Source organism: Pelophylax lessonae (assembly GCF_965119305.1).
Source record: "Pelophylax lessonae genome assembly, chromosome: 5".
NCBI lineage: Eukaryota > Metazoa > Chordata > Amphibia > Anura > Ranidae > Pelophylax > Pelophylax lessonae.
In genome coordinates, this window is record NC_138772.1 from 75,972,103 (window position 1) to 75,985,600 (window position 13,498).

At 43.0% G+C, this 13,498-nt stretch overlaps 1 protein-coding gene across 7 annotated transcripts in view; it reads left to right on the forward strand.

Annotated features, from left to right (window-relative positions):
• Nucleotides 1–13,498, forward strand: part of KIAA1217 — a 958,874-nt gene that overhangs the window by 483,733 nt on the left and 461,643 nt on the right. The window lies entirely within an intron of this gene.

The following is a 13,498-nucleotide window of genomic DNA, read 5'->3' on the forward strand; positions in this document are numbered from 1 at the left end:
CTACATGTGAACGGAGCCTTACTGTTTTTTACTATTTGGATCAGCGTAACCTTTCAATACTGCACTGACTCTACACAGGCAATTTTTGAATAACTATCTCTAGAATTCAGGCATTGGGTTCTGTCCATAGCACTCTGTACAGAGTCCGACATGGAAAGGACTGATTTTCAGCTGCTGATTGCGTAATAATATCAAGAATTTAACCACTTCATCTCTGAAAGATTTACACCATTCATGACCAGGTCACTTTTTTTGCAATCCTGCACGGCTTTACTTTAACTGACAGTTGCACGGTCATGCGACGCTGTACCCAAATATAATTTTTCCTTTTTTTCCCCATAAATAGAGCTTTCTTTTGGTGGTATTTGATCACCTCTGCGGTTTTTATTTTTTGCACTGCAAAAAAAAAAACACAATTTTGAAAAAACAAACATTTTTTTACTTTCTGCATTAAATCATATCCAATAAAAAAAAATGTAAAAAATCTAATTTCTTCATCCACTTTCGACCAATATGTATTCTTCTACATATTTTTGGTAAAAAAAATCACAATAAGCGTATATTGATTGGTTTGCACAAAAGTTATAGCGTCTACAAACTATGGGATATATTTATGGAATTTTTATTTTTCTTTACTAGTAATGGTGGTAATCAGCGACTTATAGCACGACTGCAATACAAGTTGTTCAAATTGGACACTAACTGAAACTTTTGACACTTTTTGGGAACCAGTGACACTAATACAGTGATCAGTGCTAAAAAATTTACACTGTCACTAACGACACTGGCAGGGAAGGGGTTAACAGTAGGGGTGATCAAAGGATTAACTGTGTGCCTAGCCTGTGTTCTTGTACAGTGTGGGAGGGGCTTTTACTAGGGGAAGGCTTGGATCCATGTCCCTGCTTTGCAGGAACACAGGATCCATGCCTTCTCTACTGACAGAGAGGTAATCTGCCTTGTTTATATAGGCAGACTGCTGTTCAGCCTGTGTACCGAATGATTAGCAGGTGTCGGTGGACATTGAGTCTGCAGTTCCCACTGTGTATAATCACAGTAGGAGCGAGCTGCAGGCAGCGCATGTTAACGTCCGCTACCTGGAAATATTTCCGCACACTTCTGCCTTGTAGCAGTAAATCTGCTATAGGCCGGTCAGCAAGTGATTAATATTAGGGATAGACCGGTATGTTTTTTTCAGGGCCGATACCGATATTTTGGTCACAACGTATCGGTATCGGCCGATATGGGCCGATATTTTGTACATTTAAAGTTTGAAAAATAAAGACAATTTTTGGCACAAATCTGGTACTGAACATGTTAATTTTTGTTTAATGCTTAATGGCTGGCTTGCTGGCACCCTGTGGTGGGTGGCTGGCTGTCTGGCACCCTGTGGTGGGTGGCTGGCTGTCTGGCACCCTGTGATGGGTGGCTGGCTGTCTGGCACCCTGTGGTGGGTGGCTGGCTGTATGGCACCCTGTGGTGGGTGGCTGGCTGGCTGGCACCCTGTCTGTGGGTGGCTGTCTGGCACCCTGTCTGTGGGTGGCTGTCTGGCACCCTGTCTGTGGGTGGCTGGCTCTCTGGCACCCTGTGGTGGGTGGCTGGCTGGCACAGGGGCTGTGGGTAGCTGGCTGGTACAGTGCCTGTGGGTGGCTGGCTGGTACAGTGCCTGTGGGTGGCAGGTACAGGGCTGGCTGGCTGGTACAGGGCCTGTGGGTGGCTGGCTAGTACAGGGCCTGTGGATGTGGGTGGCTGGCTGGCACCGGGCTGCTGTGGGTAGGTGTATAGCTGTGATACACTCCCGCGAGACTAGTCCCAACTCCAGAAGCGGCCTAATAAGGCAGAATGACGTCACAAAAATATCGGCAATATCAGCCAGTTCCGTGGCCCATACCGATATATCAGGGAAAGTGCATATCGGCCTTGCCAATAATCGGTCTATACCTAGTTAATATAGGTAAAAAAGTTAACTAATTTCTCTGTGGGGGGGGTTCTACTAAAACTGGTGCAAACAGTATCTAGTGTAGCTGCGCATAGTAACCAATCAGCTTCCTTGTTTTAGCCTTCGTTCACATTGACGCGATTTGACAGGTCAGATTGCATGTCCAATCACAGCCTATTGCCAGCAATGGTACTGTCCCAATCGGTGCGTTGCCAAGTGTGTGGCGTCACGCTGATTTCCAAAAGTAGCTCCTGCACTACTTTTGGCGACTTCGGGGGCCACTTCAAAAGACATCTGTGCATGAACCCACATAGATGTCTTTTAAGTCGCCCCCGAAGTGGGACTGAAATGCGGCTAAAATCGTGCGAGTTCAAATTAAGTCGTGCGATTTCAAAACCGCATTTAATGTGAGCGTGGGCTTATTGTCAGCCAAATTGAATAAGCTGAAGTTAGAAGCTGATTGGCTGCCATGTGCAGCTCCACCAGTTTCTGTGTGCTCCAGTTTTAGTAAATCTCCCTTATGTCTTGGAACCTTCTGTAAATTCTTACTTATACACAGTGTTATTATAAAGTAGTATTTAAAGGATAATACAATTTAATTCAAGCCAGCTGTTGTTTTGGTCTTGGTTTACATAAAAATTATAAGTTAAATCCACCGGGATATTAGAAAAGGGTGCATTGCAATCTTTTATGTATTGGCATCGTTGTGAGTGTTGAAAGTAAGAAGTTATTTTTACTGCATACTGAAGAGGAATCTGAATTCTCATCATTCTGCTTATGTATGTATTGACAAAAATGTATTGATTATGTCAGGGGTGTCAAACTCAATTTGATCATGGGCCACATCAGCATTATGGTTGCCCTCAAAGGGCCGGTTATATCTGTAAGTTTAGATGTCCAGAGCACCCCCTTACATGAGATGTCAAGAGCCCCCCCCACCATCAAAGTCGAGACTCACTCACCCTTTCCTTACATCACAATGCACCCCCTTACCTTGTGCTGCTGCCAGGAAGAAGATGCGGGTGGATCTGGGAAGAAGTGCAAGGTCTGGAGGAGAGCCAGAGGAGGGCTGGAGTAAGCTTCCAGAGTCTGCTGAATGCTGAGACCAGGGGAGGCAGAGGCAAGGTGGTGTTGCAGCTGCATAGAGAGGTGCAGGATCCATAGGAGGAGTTCTGCCCTCCTCTCTGCTGCGGACTGCTGAGAAGGGGTGGGGGTGGGCAAAGACAAGCCTCTCTGCAGCTGCACAGAGGAGTGCAGGATCTGGCAAAGGAGTTCTGTCCTCTCTGCTTCCGACTACTGAGACAAAGTGGGGCAGAGACCAGGGGGGTTCCGCAGCTGCAGGAGAGGTGTAAGGGCCACATTGAATGGCCTGGGGGGCCGCATTCAGCCTGCGGGCCTTGTGTTTGACACCTGTGGATTATGTGATCAGTGAACGCATTGGTGTGGGTGTGACCATGTGTAAAGACGGTGTCAGGCTGGCTCAGTAAAGCTGGGCATACACCAGTAGAATTTCAATCAAAAATGTTAATTTAAAGGAATGTTGGATCAATTTCTCCTGGTTAGTGGGGTCACATGACATTGACTTTTGTTTTTGACTGTAGTGATGAGAAGATTCGAAGGAGTTGGATGGAAAATTTATCTTGTACAAACATATTTTTAGCTGTGGTTTTGATTCAGGAAAAAATTCATACATATTGTATAATGAAACCCGTTTATTACCGTATGTCTGGAATTCCTTTCAAATATTAGTTTTGGAAGAAATTTTAAGGCTTTCAAAGGAAATCGGTTTATCCAATGATGGCAAGAAAGAATGTTTTTGTTAATGATTTTTCTATGAACGTAAAGTCTACTGTGCATGGCCAGCCTAGGACGGAGAGGAATGATTATATCCTAACTGCAGTAACCTGTAGCAAACATATTTCTAATAGTCAGACCAGCAGTTGGTATGTGCATGGACGGCTAGAGCTTTGATTGAGTTGTGCGCACACAGAGAGTACATTTATCTATTCCTTTTTTTACAGTAGGAATAATATTTGAAATCATCTCATAATGTCGTTCTCCAAATCAGTAGGTAAAAAGTGTGACCCTCGACCTATAACTCCTTATGGTTGGTGACCACATGTTTGCAGTTGTAGAGGCTGACAGCCCCCCCAACCCTGCCCAGCCTATGACAATCTAGTGATGAGACATTGCTCCATTAGTGATCAGTAACTGCTGTCGCTATTACTCCATGTGGAGAGATTTAGGTTTGATGGTCTAAATCCATCCAAGTTTTATCCTGTGTTGAGCCCTGATGAAGGAGAAGTGATATTGCCCCTGAAACGCGTTGCCTCTTTTTATATTACTTTTTTTTTTACCAACATTTAAAATGATCTTGGATTCCTTCATCCATTTTGGTCTGGTGCCCCTTTCTGTATCTCTATAGAGATGAGGTCTACCTTTTTACTTACCGATCAGCTAAATAGGGCAAAGAGAGGAATGTGATCTCAAATGTGCACTTATCCTTTTAGGAGTTATGCTGGCCATATACTAGCAGAAAAATTGGTAGATAATCTATAATGGCGATCGTTCGCCCGATATTCTTATAGTTAATAGGTGTCGAACGGTAACGACTTTCAACTTTCCGGCCTTAAAAAATAGTTTGAGAAATTGGAAATATTTTTGCTGATCTACCGACATTCTTGTGTTTTGTGGCTGCCTTTATTCTATTGAAGAACAACATTATATTTCGTAGCCTTCTTTTACCTTGAGAATACTGCTTGGAAGATAGCAGGTTGGGGAATGGGGGTCAGTCTCTGTCAACCCTTCTTCCTTGCAGGGGAAGGCAGTACTTGCAATGTGTCCTGCATGCTGTAGGCTTGTCTCTGACTGCTGACAAATCTGTGAATTTCACAAATAATGACTCTGAATTGGGGATCTACTGAATAGTGTGGGTTCTGTATAGGGTTGTGTGTTTTAGAATATAAGAAGCAGGGAGGTGGTCTTACCACAGAGTCATTTTTCCTTTAGACCTAGTAGGTTATGGACCAATAGACTGCAAAGGTTAAGGGGTGGCCTTATCCTGCATAATTGTGCACGCAATATTTTTCTCATCAGTCAAAAACACAATTTATTTGCACATTGTTACAATAATCTAAGCCAGGTTAGAATGAGGGATGAGCTAAAATAGGAGTTATTTTGGTGAAATTTTGCCATTTGTCAAACAGCTTTGGAGTCAAATGGAAAGTAGAAATAAAAGTGACTTTAAAAGGTACAAATGGCTTAAAATATCAAGCGCCTTTTAACTATCTTGTACCTAAGAATAGCCATAACCTTATTTTTTCTTTTATTAATTACAGGTACTTATATAGTGCTGTCAATTTACGCAGAAATTTACATATATATTGTACATTAACATCAGTCCCTGCCCTCAAGAAGCTTACAATCTAAGGCCCCTAACTCACATTCATACACATACTAGGGCCAATTTAGACAGGTGCCAATTAACCTACCGGCATGTCTTTGGAGTGTGGGTGGAGACCGGAGTACCCGGAGGAAACCAACACAGGCAGAGAGAGAACATGCAACCTAAAGGCACATAGTCCCGTGGTTGGAATTCAAACCAACAACCCTAGTGCTGCCAGGCAGAAGTGCTAATCACCTGGCCACTGTGCTGCCCAATACTAATCCTTATACCCGGAGTCTCCAAACTTTCTAAACAAAGGGCTAGTTTACTGTTCTTCAGACTTTAGGTGTCTGGATTAGGGCCAGTAGGAGTAGAAAATGTCCTGGAGTCCAGTGGGAGTAGACAATGCCTTATGTTTGGTGTCAGTGGGAGGACTAGTGCGCCATCATGGGGGTCAGTGTAAGGAATAGTGTCCCATCATTGGTGTCAGTGGGAGGAATAGTGCCCCATCATTGGTGTCAGTGGGAGGAATAGTGCCCCATTGTTGGTGTCAGTGGAAGGAATAGTGCCCCATCATTGGTGTCAGTGGGAGGAATAGTGCCCCATTGTTGGTGTCAGTGGGAGGAATAATGTCCCAACATTGGTGTCAGTGGGAGGAATAGTGCCCCATTGTTGGTGTTAGTGGGAGGAATAGTGCCCCATTGTGAGTGTCAATGGAAATTGCCCCATCATTGGTGTCAGTCGGAGGCATTTTGCCCTTTCGTTGGTGTCAGTGGGAGGAATAGTGCCCCATCATTGGTGTCAGTAGGAGGAATAGTGCCCCATCATTGGTGTCAGTAGGAGGAATAGTGCCCCATTGTGAGCACAGTGGGAGGAATAGTGCCCCATCATTGGTGTCAGTGGGAGGAATAGTGCCCCATTGTGAGTGTCAGTGGGAGGAATAGTGCCCCATTGTGAGTGTCAGTGGGAGGAATAGTGCCCCATTGTGAGTGTCAGTGGGAGGAATAGTGGCCCATCATTGGAATCAATGGAAAGAAGTATGGTACATCTGTGGTATTAGTGGGAAGACTTGTGCTCCTTTAATACTGTCAGTGGATGAAATGATGCCCCAAGGACCAATAAGGGCAAACAAAGGGCTGCAGTTTGGAGACCGCTGCCTTACACCAACTCTAACCCTTTCTTTATAAACCTAATCATCTAATTGGCATAACAGTGCCAACATGGTGATTGTTTGGCTTTGGTTTTAAACAAAACCATGTTGGTGACATGGCTTTGTTTAGCAACAAACCTAAGCCACTGAGAAACTGGGTGAGACATGGCTTATTGTTAGGAGCACTGCATGTTTATAGGTTTAAAGTGTAACTTTTTTCGCACTGTAGTTCTGAATTTTGCACAATAGACACCAGTGATTGGTATCTGGTCCCATCAACAAGGCTACTTTTTTACTGTCAACTTCAGTGGCCATAATTATAGGAAGACTAAGCTGGTATTTCTTTTTCTAATGTAAAGGGGAAGGACTCTCTTATGAGTTACAGCTTAAAGTGATATGAAACCCTTCGTTTTTTAGGCATTTTCAGCAGCTGAGTATGCAGCTTCTTTATCTTTTAATCCTTGTCTATATTCCAGTTTAAGATGGTGCCATGACCACTGCCCTAGGTTTCCTGTTTTAGGGTGGCTCCTTTCTATTGCAGCTTTCTATGGAGCCCCCCTTGCATGCAGGGACTAGAGTTATGTCTCCATACATGGTGTGCATCAATAGAAACACACAGCCCCATAGCCTAGGATGGCAAGGCACTCCTCTGCTTCCTCTTCCACCCCCCCCCTCCATTCTTCAAACTAACAGACTGACTGGAAACATATAGAGAGCAACTAAACACATCGAGAGCAACCGAACACATCGAGAGCGACTAAACATATAGAGAGCGACTAAACATATAGAGAGCGACCAAACATATAGAGAGCCACCAAACATATAGAGAGCGACCAAACATATAGAGAGCGACTAAACATATAGAGAGCGACCAAACATATAGAGAGCGACCAAACATATCGAGAGCGACTAAACATATAGAGAGCGACCAAACATATCGAGAGCGACTAAACACATCAAGAGCGTCTTCAGGAACATAATATGTACAGTCTGGAGGAAAGAAGGGAAAGGGGAGACATGATTAAACCCTTTAAATACAGTAAGGGGGTGAATGGGGTTCAGGAGGGCAGTTTTTCTCAATATGAAACCAAAATCCAGAACACGGGGACATGACCTCAAAGTAACTGGAGGAAAGTTCAAAACTAATCCTAGAAAGTATTATTTTACTGAAAGGGTATTTGATGCTTGGAATAAACTTCCAGCAGAGGTAGTGAGACAATCAACAGTAAATGGCTTCAAACATGCTTGGGAAAAACATAGAACTATAGCCAGACAGCAAAGTTTATAAAAAAAAAAAAAAAAAAAACAATAATAAATAAAAAAAACAACCCCCCCCCCCAAAAAAAAAAAAAGAAAAGAAAAAGAAAAAACAGATGGGCAGAGTCAATGGATTATTCTGTCTTTTTCTGCTGTAATTTTTCTATGTTTCTATGTAGACTACACTGTCCACAGTGAACTATTTCCTGTGAAGACCAGAAGTTTAGGGAAGCAGCACTGAGAGAGCAGGAGCCAGGCACATTCAAAGTTGTAAACTGCAAGTGCTGGGGTATGAATTTTAACATAGTTTACTGAGGAATATTTATTTTATTGTACTCAGTGTGTATATCTAAACAACGCTGAGGATTGAATACTACTTAACTAAAGTTAAAATGTTACTAACCCAGAACAGTAAAATCAGTCTGTGTATGGAGTGAAGCATGCTTGTTATACTCACTGTGGAACCTAAGGGGCTAATCCTCTGCATTGTGTTTAAAAGGCTGTTTGATCCTGTATACAGAGATCCTCCTCTTCTTCCGCTGACTCCAGAACATGTCCGGATATGACAGAGCCTTTGGAGTCAAGCTGCACATGCTCAGTTTGGTGTGTATTGCTAAAAAGCTTTTTTTTTCTTGGGAGAGTGCATCAGCACAGGGCCAATCAGCACTGTCCTGACAGAGGGTCAGGGGCCCTGCATCCTGATAGGATAGTCAGGGTAGAATAAAAACTCCTCCTACAAGCTTTAACCAAACACTGATAGAAGTCACAAGACTGCTATATACTGCTGATGAGAAAAGGTATTTAGCAGTTTATATTTACTAAAATAATTGCATTTCTATGTTCTGTGTAGTGTGGGAGACCAGATATAGTGAATGTAAGCTCCTGGGTTTAGTAATACTTTAAATATGCCTCTGTGCCATCTGCTGATTTTTTTGTGCCCTAACATGAACTCATGGTGGTTTTTTGGTGGAAAGTCGGAGTTTGAGGTTTGAGGGTGAGGCTGAGTGATACATTGTGATGTGTTGATAATGAGCAGGATGTGAACAATACAAAAAGGACAGCCTCGGGTACTTTCCTCAGAGAAGCTGTGAATAATACCCATTTTAGAGGCATTAAAAAACCAGGCTTGTTTTCACAGGATTATGAGTTTGTTGGTTTTTGGCTAAAGGTTTTAGGAATTCACAGTAAACAGCATCATGCCTGGCCCAGTCGTTCGTTCGTTGGATGTAATTAAATGAAGCAACTTTGCAAACATAGGTATTGGTTCATTTAAAGGACAAAGGCGTTCTGTTTGTGTTATCTGACATTTTATATTACAGTTTTATTATTTTTGAAGAAAGTGATGTTTAAAGCGGTATTAAAATAAAAAAGTAATATAGTGCAAATTACCAATCATTCAATGTGTTGGCTGCATAATCCCCCCCCCCCCCACTGCTTTTACCTGGTGATCTGGTCAGTAACACACCTCCTGTATTAGAGCACCTCCACTCTGGATGAAGGAGCACAGGGGGCACCTTTGGACAGCAATATTGTCAGTCTGGGGAGAGGAGCGTTTGATGTACTAGCAGATTCAGATACACTAACAAACTGAATCCAAACTCTAGCTGGTCTATAGAAGTGATGACCTCAGGAACACCAGGTGAAAATAAAGGAAAGAAAGGATAAAAAAAAAAAATGTAATGCAGCCTCCTATTTAAAGATTTGGCAATATAAGAAATGTTTGCTTTTGCGTTTAACCACCTTAGCGGTAATCCCGAGCGTGACTCGGGGTTGATTTTTCATTGCAGGATCGGTAACCCCGAGTCACGCTCGGGGTGGATTGCAGAGAGCGCAGCGGAGCTTCTCTTACCTTATCCTGGCGATCCAGCGATGATCTCTCATTGCTGCGACCGCCAGCCGAGAGTCCCGCCGCTCGTCCGTCCCTCCGTCGGTACGATCACTTCCTAGTTCCGTTCCCTGCAGCAGCAATGCTGCATGGGAGCGGAACTAGGGAGGGAAATTCAAAAAAAAAAAAAAAAAACGTTACACAAAACACACTTTATATTATATTATATATCTATATATATATATATATATATATATATATATATATATGCATATATATGTATATATATATATATATATATATATATATATATATGCATATATATATATATATGCATGTATATATATATATATATATATGCATATATATATATATATATGCATATATATATATATACACTGGTATATATATTGTGACAGGAAGTCAGGTAAATCTGGGAATGTAGTCACTGAGAGGAGACACATTCCCACCTGCTTTGAAAAGTTCACTGATACTATAGGGTGTTGGCTGCAAAAAGAGCCAGCAGGAAGTTGAAAACCATTCAGCTGTTCAGAATGAGGAGATCAAGGCCTCTATAATTTGTCCAGAGAAAATCTATTGAGTGCTGCCTCCTGTCGCCGTGTGGGCTGGGAGAGGAAGGCAGACATACGTGTACCTCCCGACGCCGTGTGGGCATGGGAGAAGGACTGCTGCCTCCTGTCGCCGTGTGGGCTGGGAGAGGGGGACAGTCGGATGTGTGCCTCCCGACAAGCTGGTGAGCATGGGAGAAGACCCCCTAAAGCGATGTGAAGCTAAGGAGGGGAACCAAGAGTGAAGACGTCTCAAAGGTGAGAAGACGAAGTGTTTCTGTGTGAAAGAAAACAAAGGGACATGTTCAATGGACAATGTTTGTGCTGTGTGAAAAGCAAACAAATGGACATTTGAGTGTCTGCTGTAGGATCAGCAGTGTCGGCCCAACAGTAGGTTGGGAAGACTTCTTAGGTAGGTTCCAGCGTGAGAAGGTAGACGCCCACAGAGGCAAGGATTTATTTTGTCTTTTATTTTATTTTGATGTTTTTGCTGCATGCACTGGTATGAAGAAAATTGCATGAATAAATCAGTCTTGTTTTCAACCTCTGCTCGGCTATCTCTCTGTGAAAACGCACCCCCAAAGGGGTCATCCACGCCTACCACCGAGCTAATCCCTTACATATGGTGGAGGTATGCAGTGGGCATAAGCAGAGATCCCTGCAAGGAAGTGCAAATGTTTGATGAACTTTATCTGGTGCATGAGATTGCACAATCTATGTGTGCAGGAGAGAAGATCCTGACAGAAAAAAAAAAGTGTTTTAAAGAGACAGCGGTCTCAAAATTATTTGATGAACTTTGTTGTGTCTGGTGCAAGTGACTGCACAAACTGTGTGCGCAGGAAAAGAGATCTTGCAAGAGAGAGAAAAACTACATGTGTTAAAGAGACAGTGGTCTGAAAATTTTTTTGCTGGACTGTGAAAAATTTGTTTGTGGAGTTATTGAAGATGGGGCGTTCAAAACGCCTGAAGAATGCAAAGATAGATGAAATGAGAGACCGGATTCTATGGATGGAGGGGATGTTACCGTCTGAACCAGCCCCATCCATGCCTAAAGAGAGTATACTAAAGAGGAAGGTTGTTGTCCCTAGCAACACTGATGAAACTGCTATGGAGACGCAGTGTGCTCAGATGAAAAGTAAGCTCAAAATGGAGGAGATGTTGAAACAACTGATTATATCAAATACAGCTCAACAGCAGGCAAATGCAGCTCAACAGCAGGCAAATGCGGATTTTCAGCGGAGCTTTGCAGCTCAACAAAAGGCTCATCAAGAGAGCATGGCAGGCTGGAAACAGAGACGCCAGCAGCCAATGGAGGCCATCGGTTTGGAAGAAACCGAGTATGTGTGCAGGGCTGAGTTGGATGCCTTGCAACGGAAAATGGAAGAAAAGGAACAAGCCTTGGAATTGCTTAAAATGGAGCATAGAAACTTGCAGGAAATGAATGAACTACTCAAGTCTCATGTGTCACAGTGGGAAGAATCCACTGCTCTTCTTTTGGTCGAGTTGCAAAAACGCAGAGAGACTATAATGGAGAAAGATACCATCCTCATGGAAAAGGAAAGTGAAATTCAGACTTTGCAGAAGCAAAGTATGGCTGATATGTTGGAGTTGAGTAATCAGCTGGAAAAAAGTCTTCAGTGTTTGGAAGTTACAAAAATAGACCTGCAGGAGTCGCAGGAACAGAATGTCGCTCTGAAAACGACATTGTCTCTCAGCGACAACGAGAAAAGTGAAAGAGAGGCTAAATTACTGAGTACTGTGTATGAGCTCACCACTTTGAGCAATGTGGTAGATGAATTACGTGCAGACTGTGAAAGTTGGAAAGGTGAAGCCCAACGTTTCCAGCAGCAGTTAAAGGAGAAAGAAGCCTGTGTGGCAGAATTACATTCTTATTCCCAGATGCTAGCCAATGAGGTGAAGGCTCTTATGCAGGGAAAAGGAGATTGTGAACATAAGAGGGAAAAAGTAGAGGCACAGCTTCTGGAATCGCAAGTCAAGGTGTCAGAAGGTGACCGATTGTGTGCTAAGCTGTCAGAGAAGGCAAACCGACTGCAGGTTGAGTTGGACAATGTTACAAATCGGCTTTCTCAAGCAGACAGCAAATCTAGAGAAATTGCGGAAGATTTTTCTATCTTGGAATCGCAGCTGCAAGACACGCAGGAACTCTTACAGGAAGAGAGGTGTCAAAGGCTGAGTTTTAGCACAAAGCTCAAACAAATGGAAGATGAGAAAAATGGCTTCCTGGAACAATTAAAAGAGGAGGCGGAAGCAAAGAAAAACCTATCAGAGCAAGTCGCAACATTGCAAGCTCAGATAGCGGATATAAAAAAACGCATGGAAGAAAGCGTTGGTTCATTACAGTGTGTTGAAGATGTGAAAAAGAAGTTTGATCAGATGCTTGGTGAAGAGAAGACTGTGTCTGCAAAATATGCAGAAGAACGCGCACGTGCAGAAACGGAGGTGCGTGATAACGAGAGCAAAGCCCTGTTCTTGGCTCGCTCTTTGGAGGAAGCTCTAGAGTGTAAGGCTGAACTAGAAAGTGTTAACAAACAGCTGCGTACAGAAATGGAAGAATTGGTCAGCTCCAAGGATGATGTTGTGAAAAGCGTTCAGGAGTTAGAAAAGTCTAAGCGAGCCTTAGAACAGCAAGTAGAAGAGATGAAGATTCCGTTGCAGGAACTGGAAGAGGAATTCCAGGCAACAGAGGATCTGTCCCAAAGAGGGGATAGTGTGCCTGATGCAGTTTTTAAAAGGATCAGTGTTTTGGGGTCTGTCCTGAGTGAGCCTCAGAAATGTGACGACATGTGGCTTGAATCACCCCTTTGGAATAAACCGTTCCTTCAAAAACTTCAAGCATTGGAAAATGTATCATTAGAACTTCAGCAAACAAAGGAGCTGAGTAAGAAATGTGGTGATTTCTCAGTTCAGGCTGAAAACCTAGTGGAGAAAACTAAAGCGGAGAAAACTAAAGCAAGTGATATAAATCTGGGAGAAAAAAGCAAACGCCACCTAGTGGAGAAAACTAAGGCTGTTGATGAAAACGTGAAGCAAATTAAGTTCAAGTGCCTTTCAGGGAATATTTCCAAAATGGAACTGGTGAAAGACAGGTGGCAGAAATTTGATCGTGATCTTGAGATACATTCCATGTGGAATTCAGATAGAGAAAAGGAACTAGGTGACCTTGAGCGGTCAAATAGTTCAGCAGAAAGTGCATTGAAGAAACCTGTAAAAGAATGTGTTGCAGTTCCATGCTTCTTCACTGATGCAGAGAGGAGGTCTATAATGGATACCACCCAGATCGCTGGGTTCAACTGTGTTGTTGCCTTTAACCCCTATGTTGGTGGAAGGAAAGTTGATGATGTTCTGGTTGGCTACT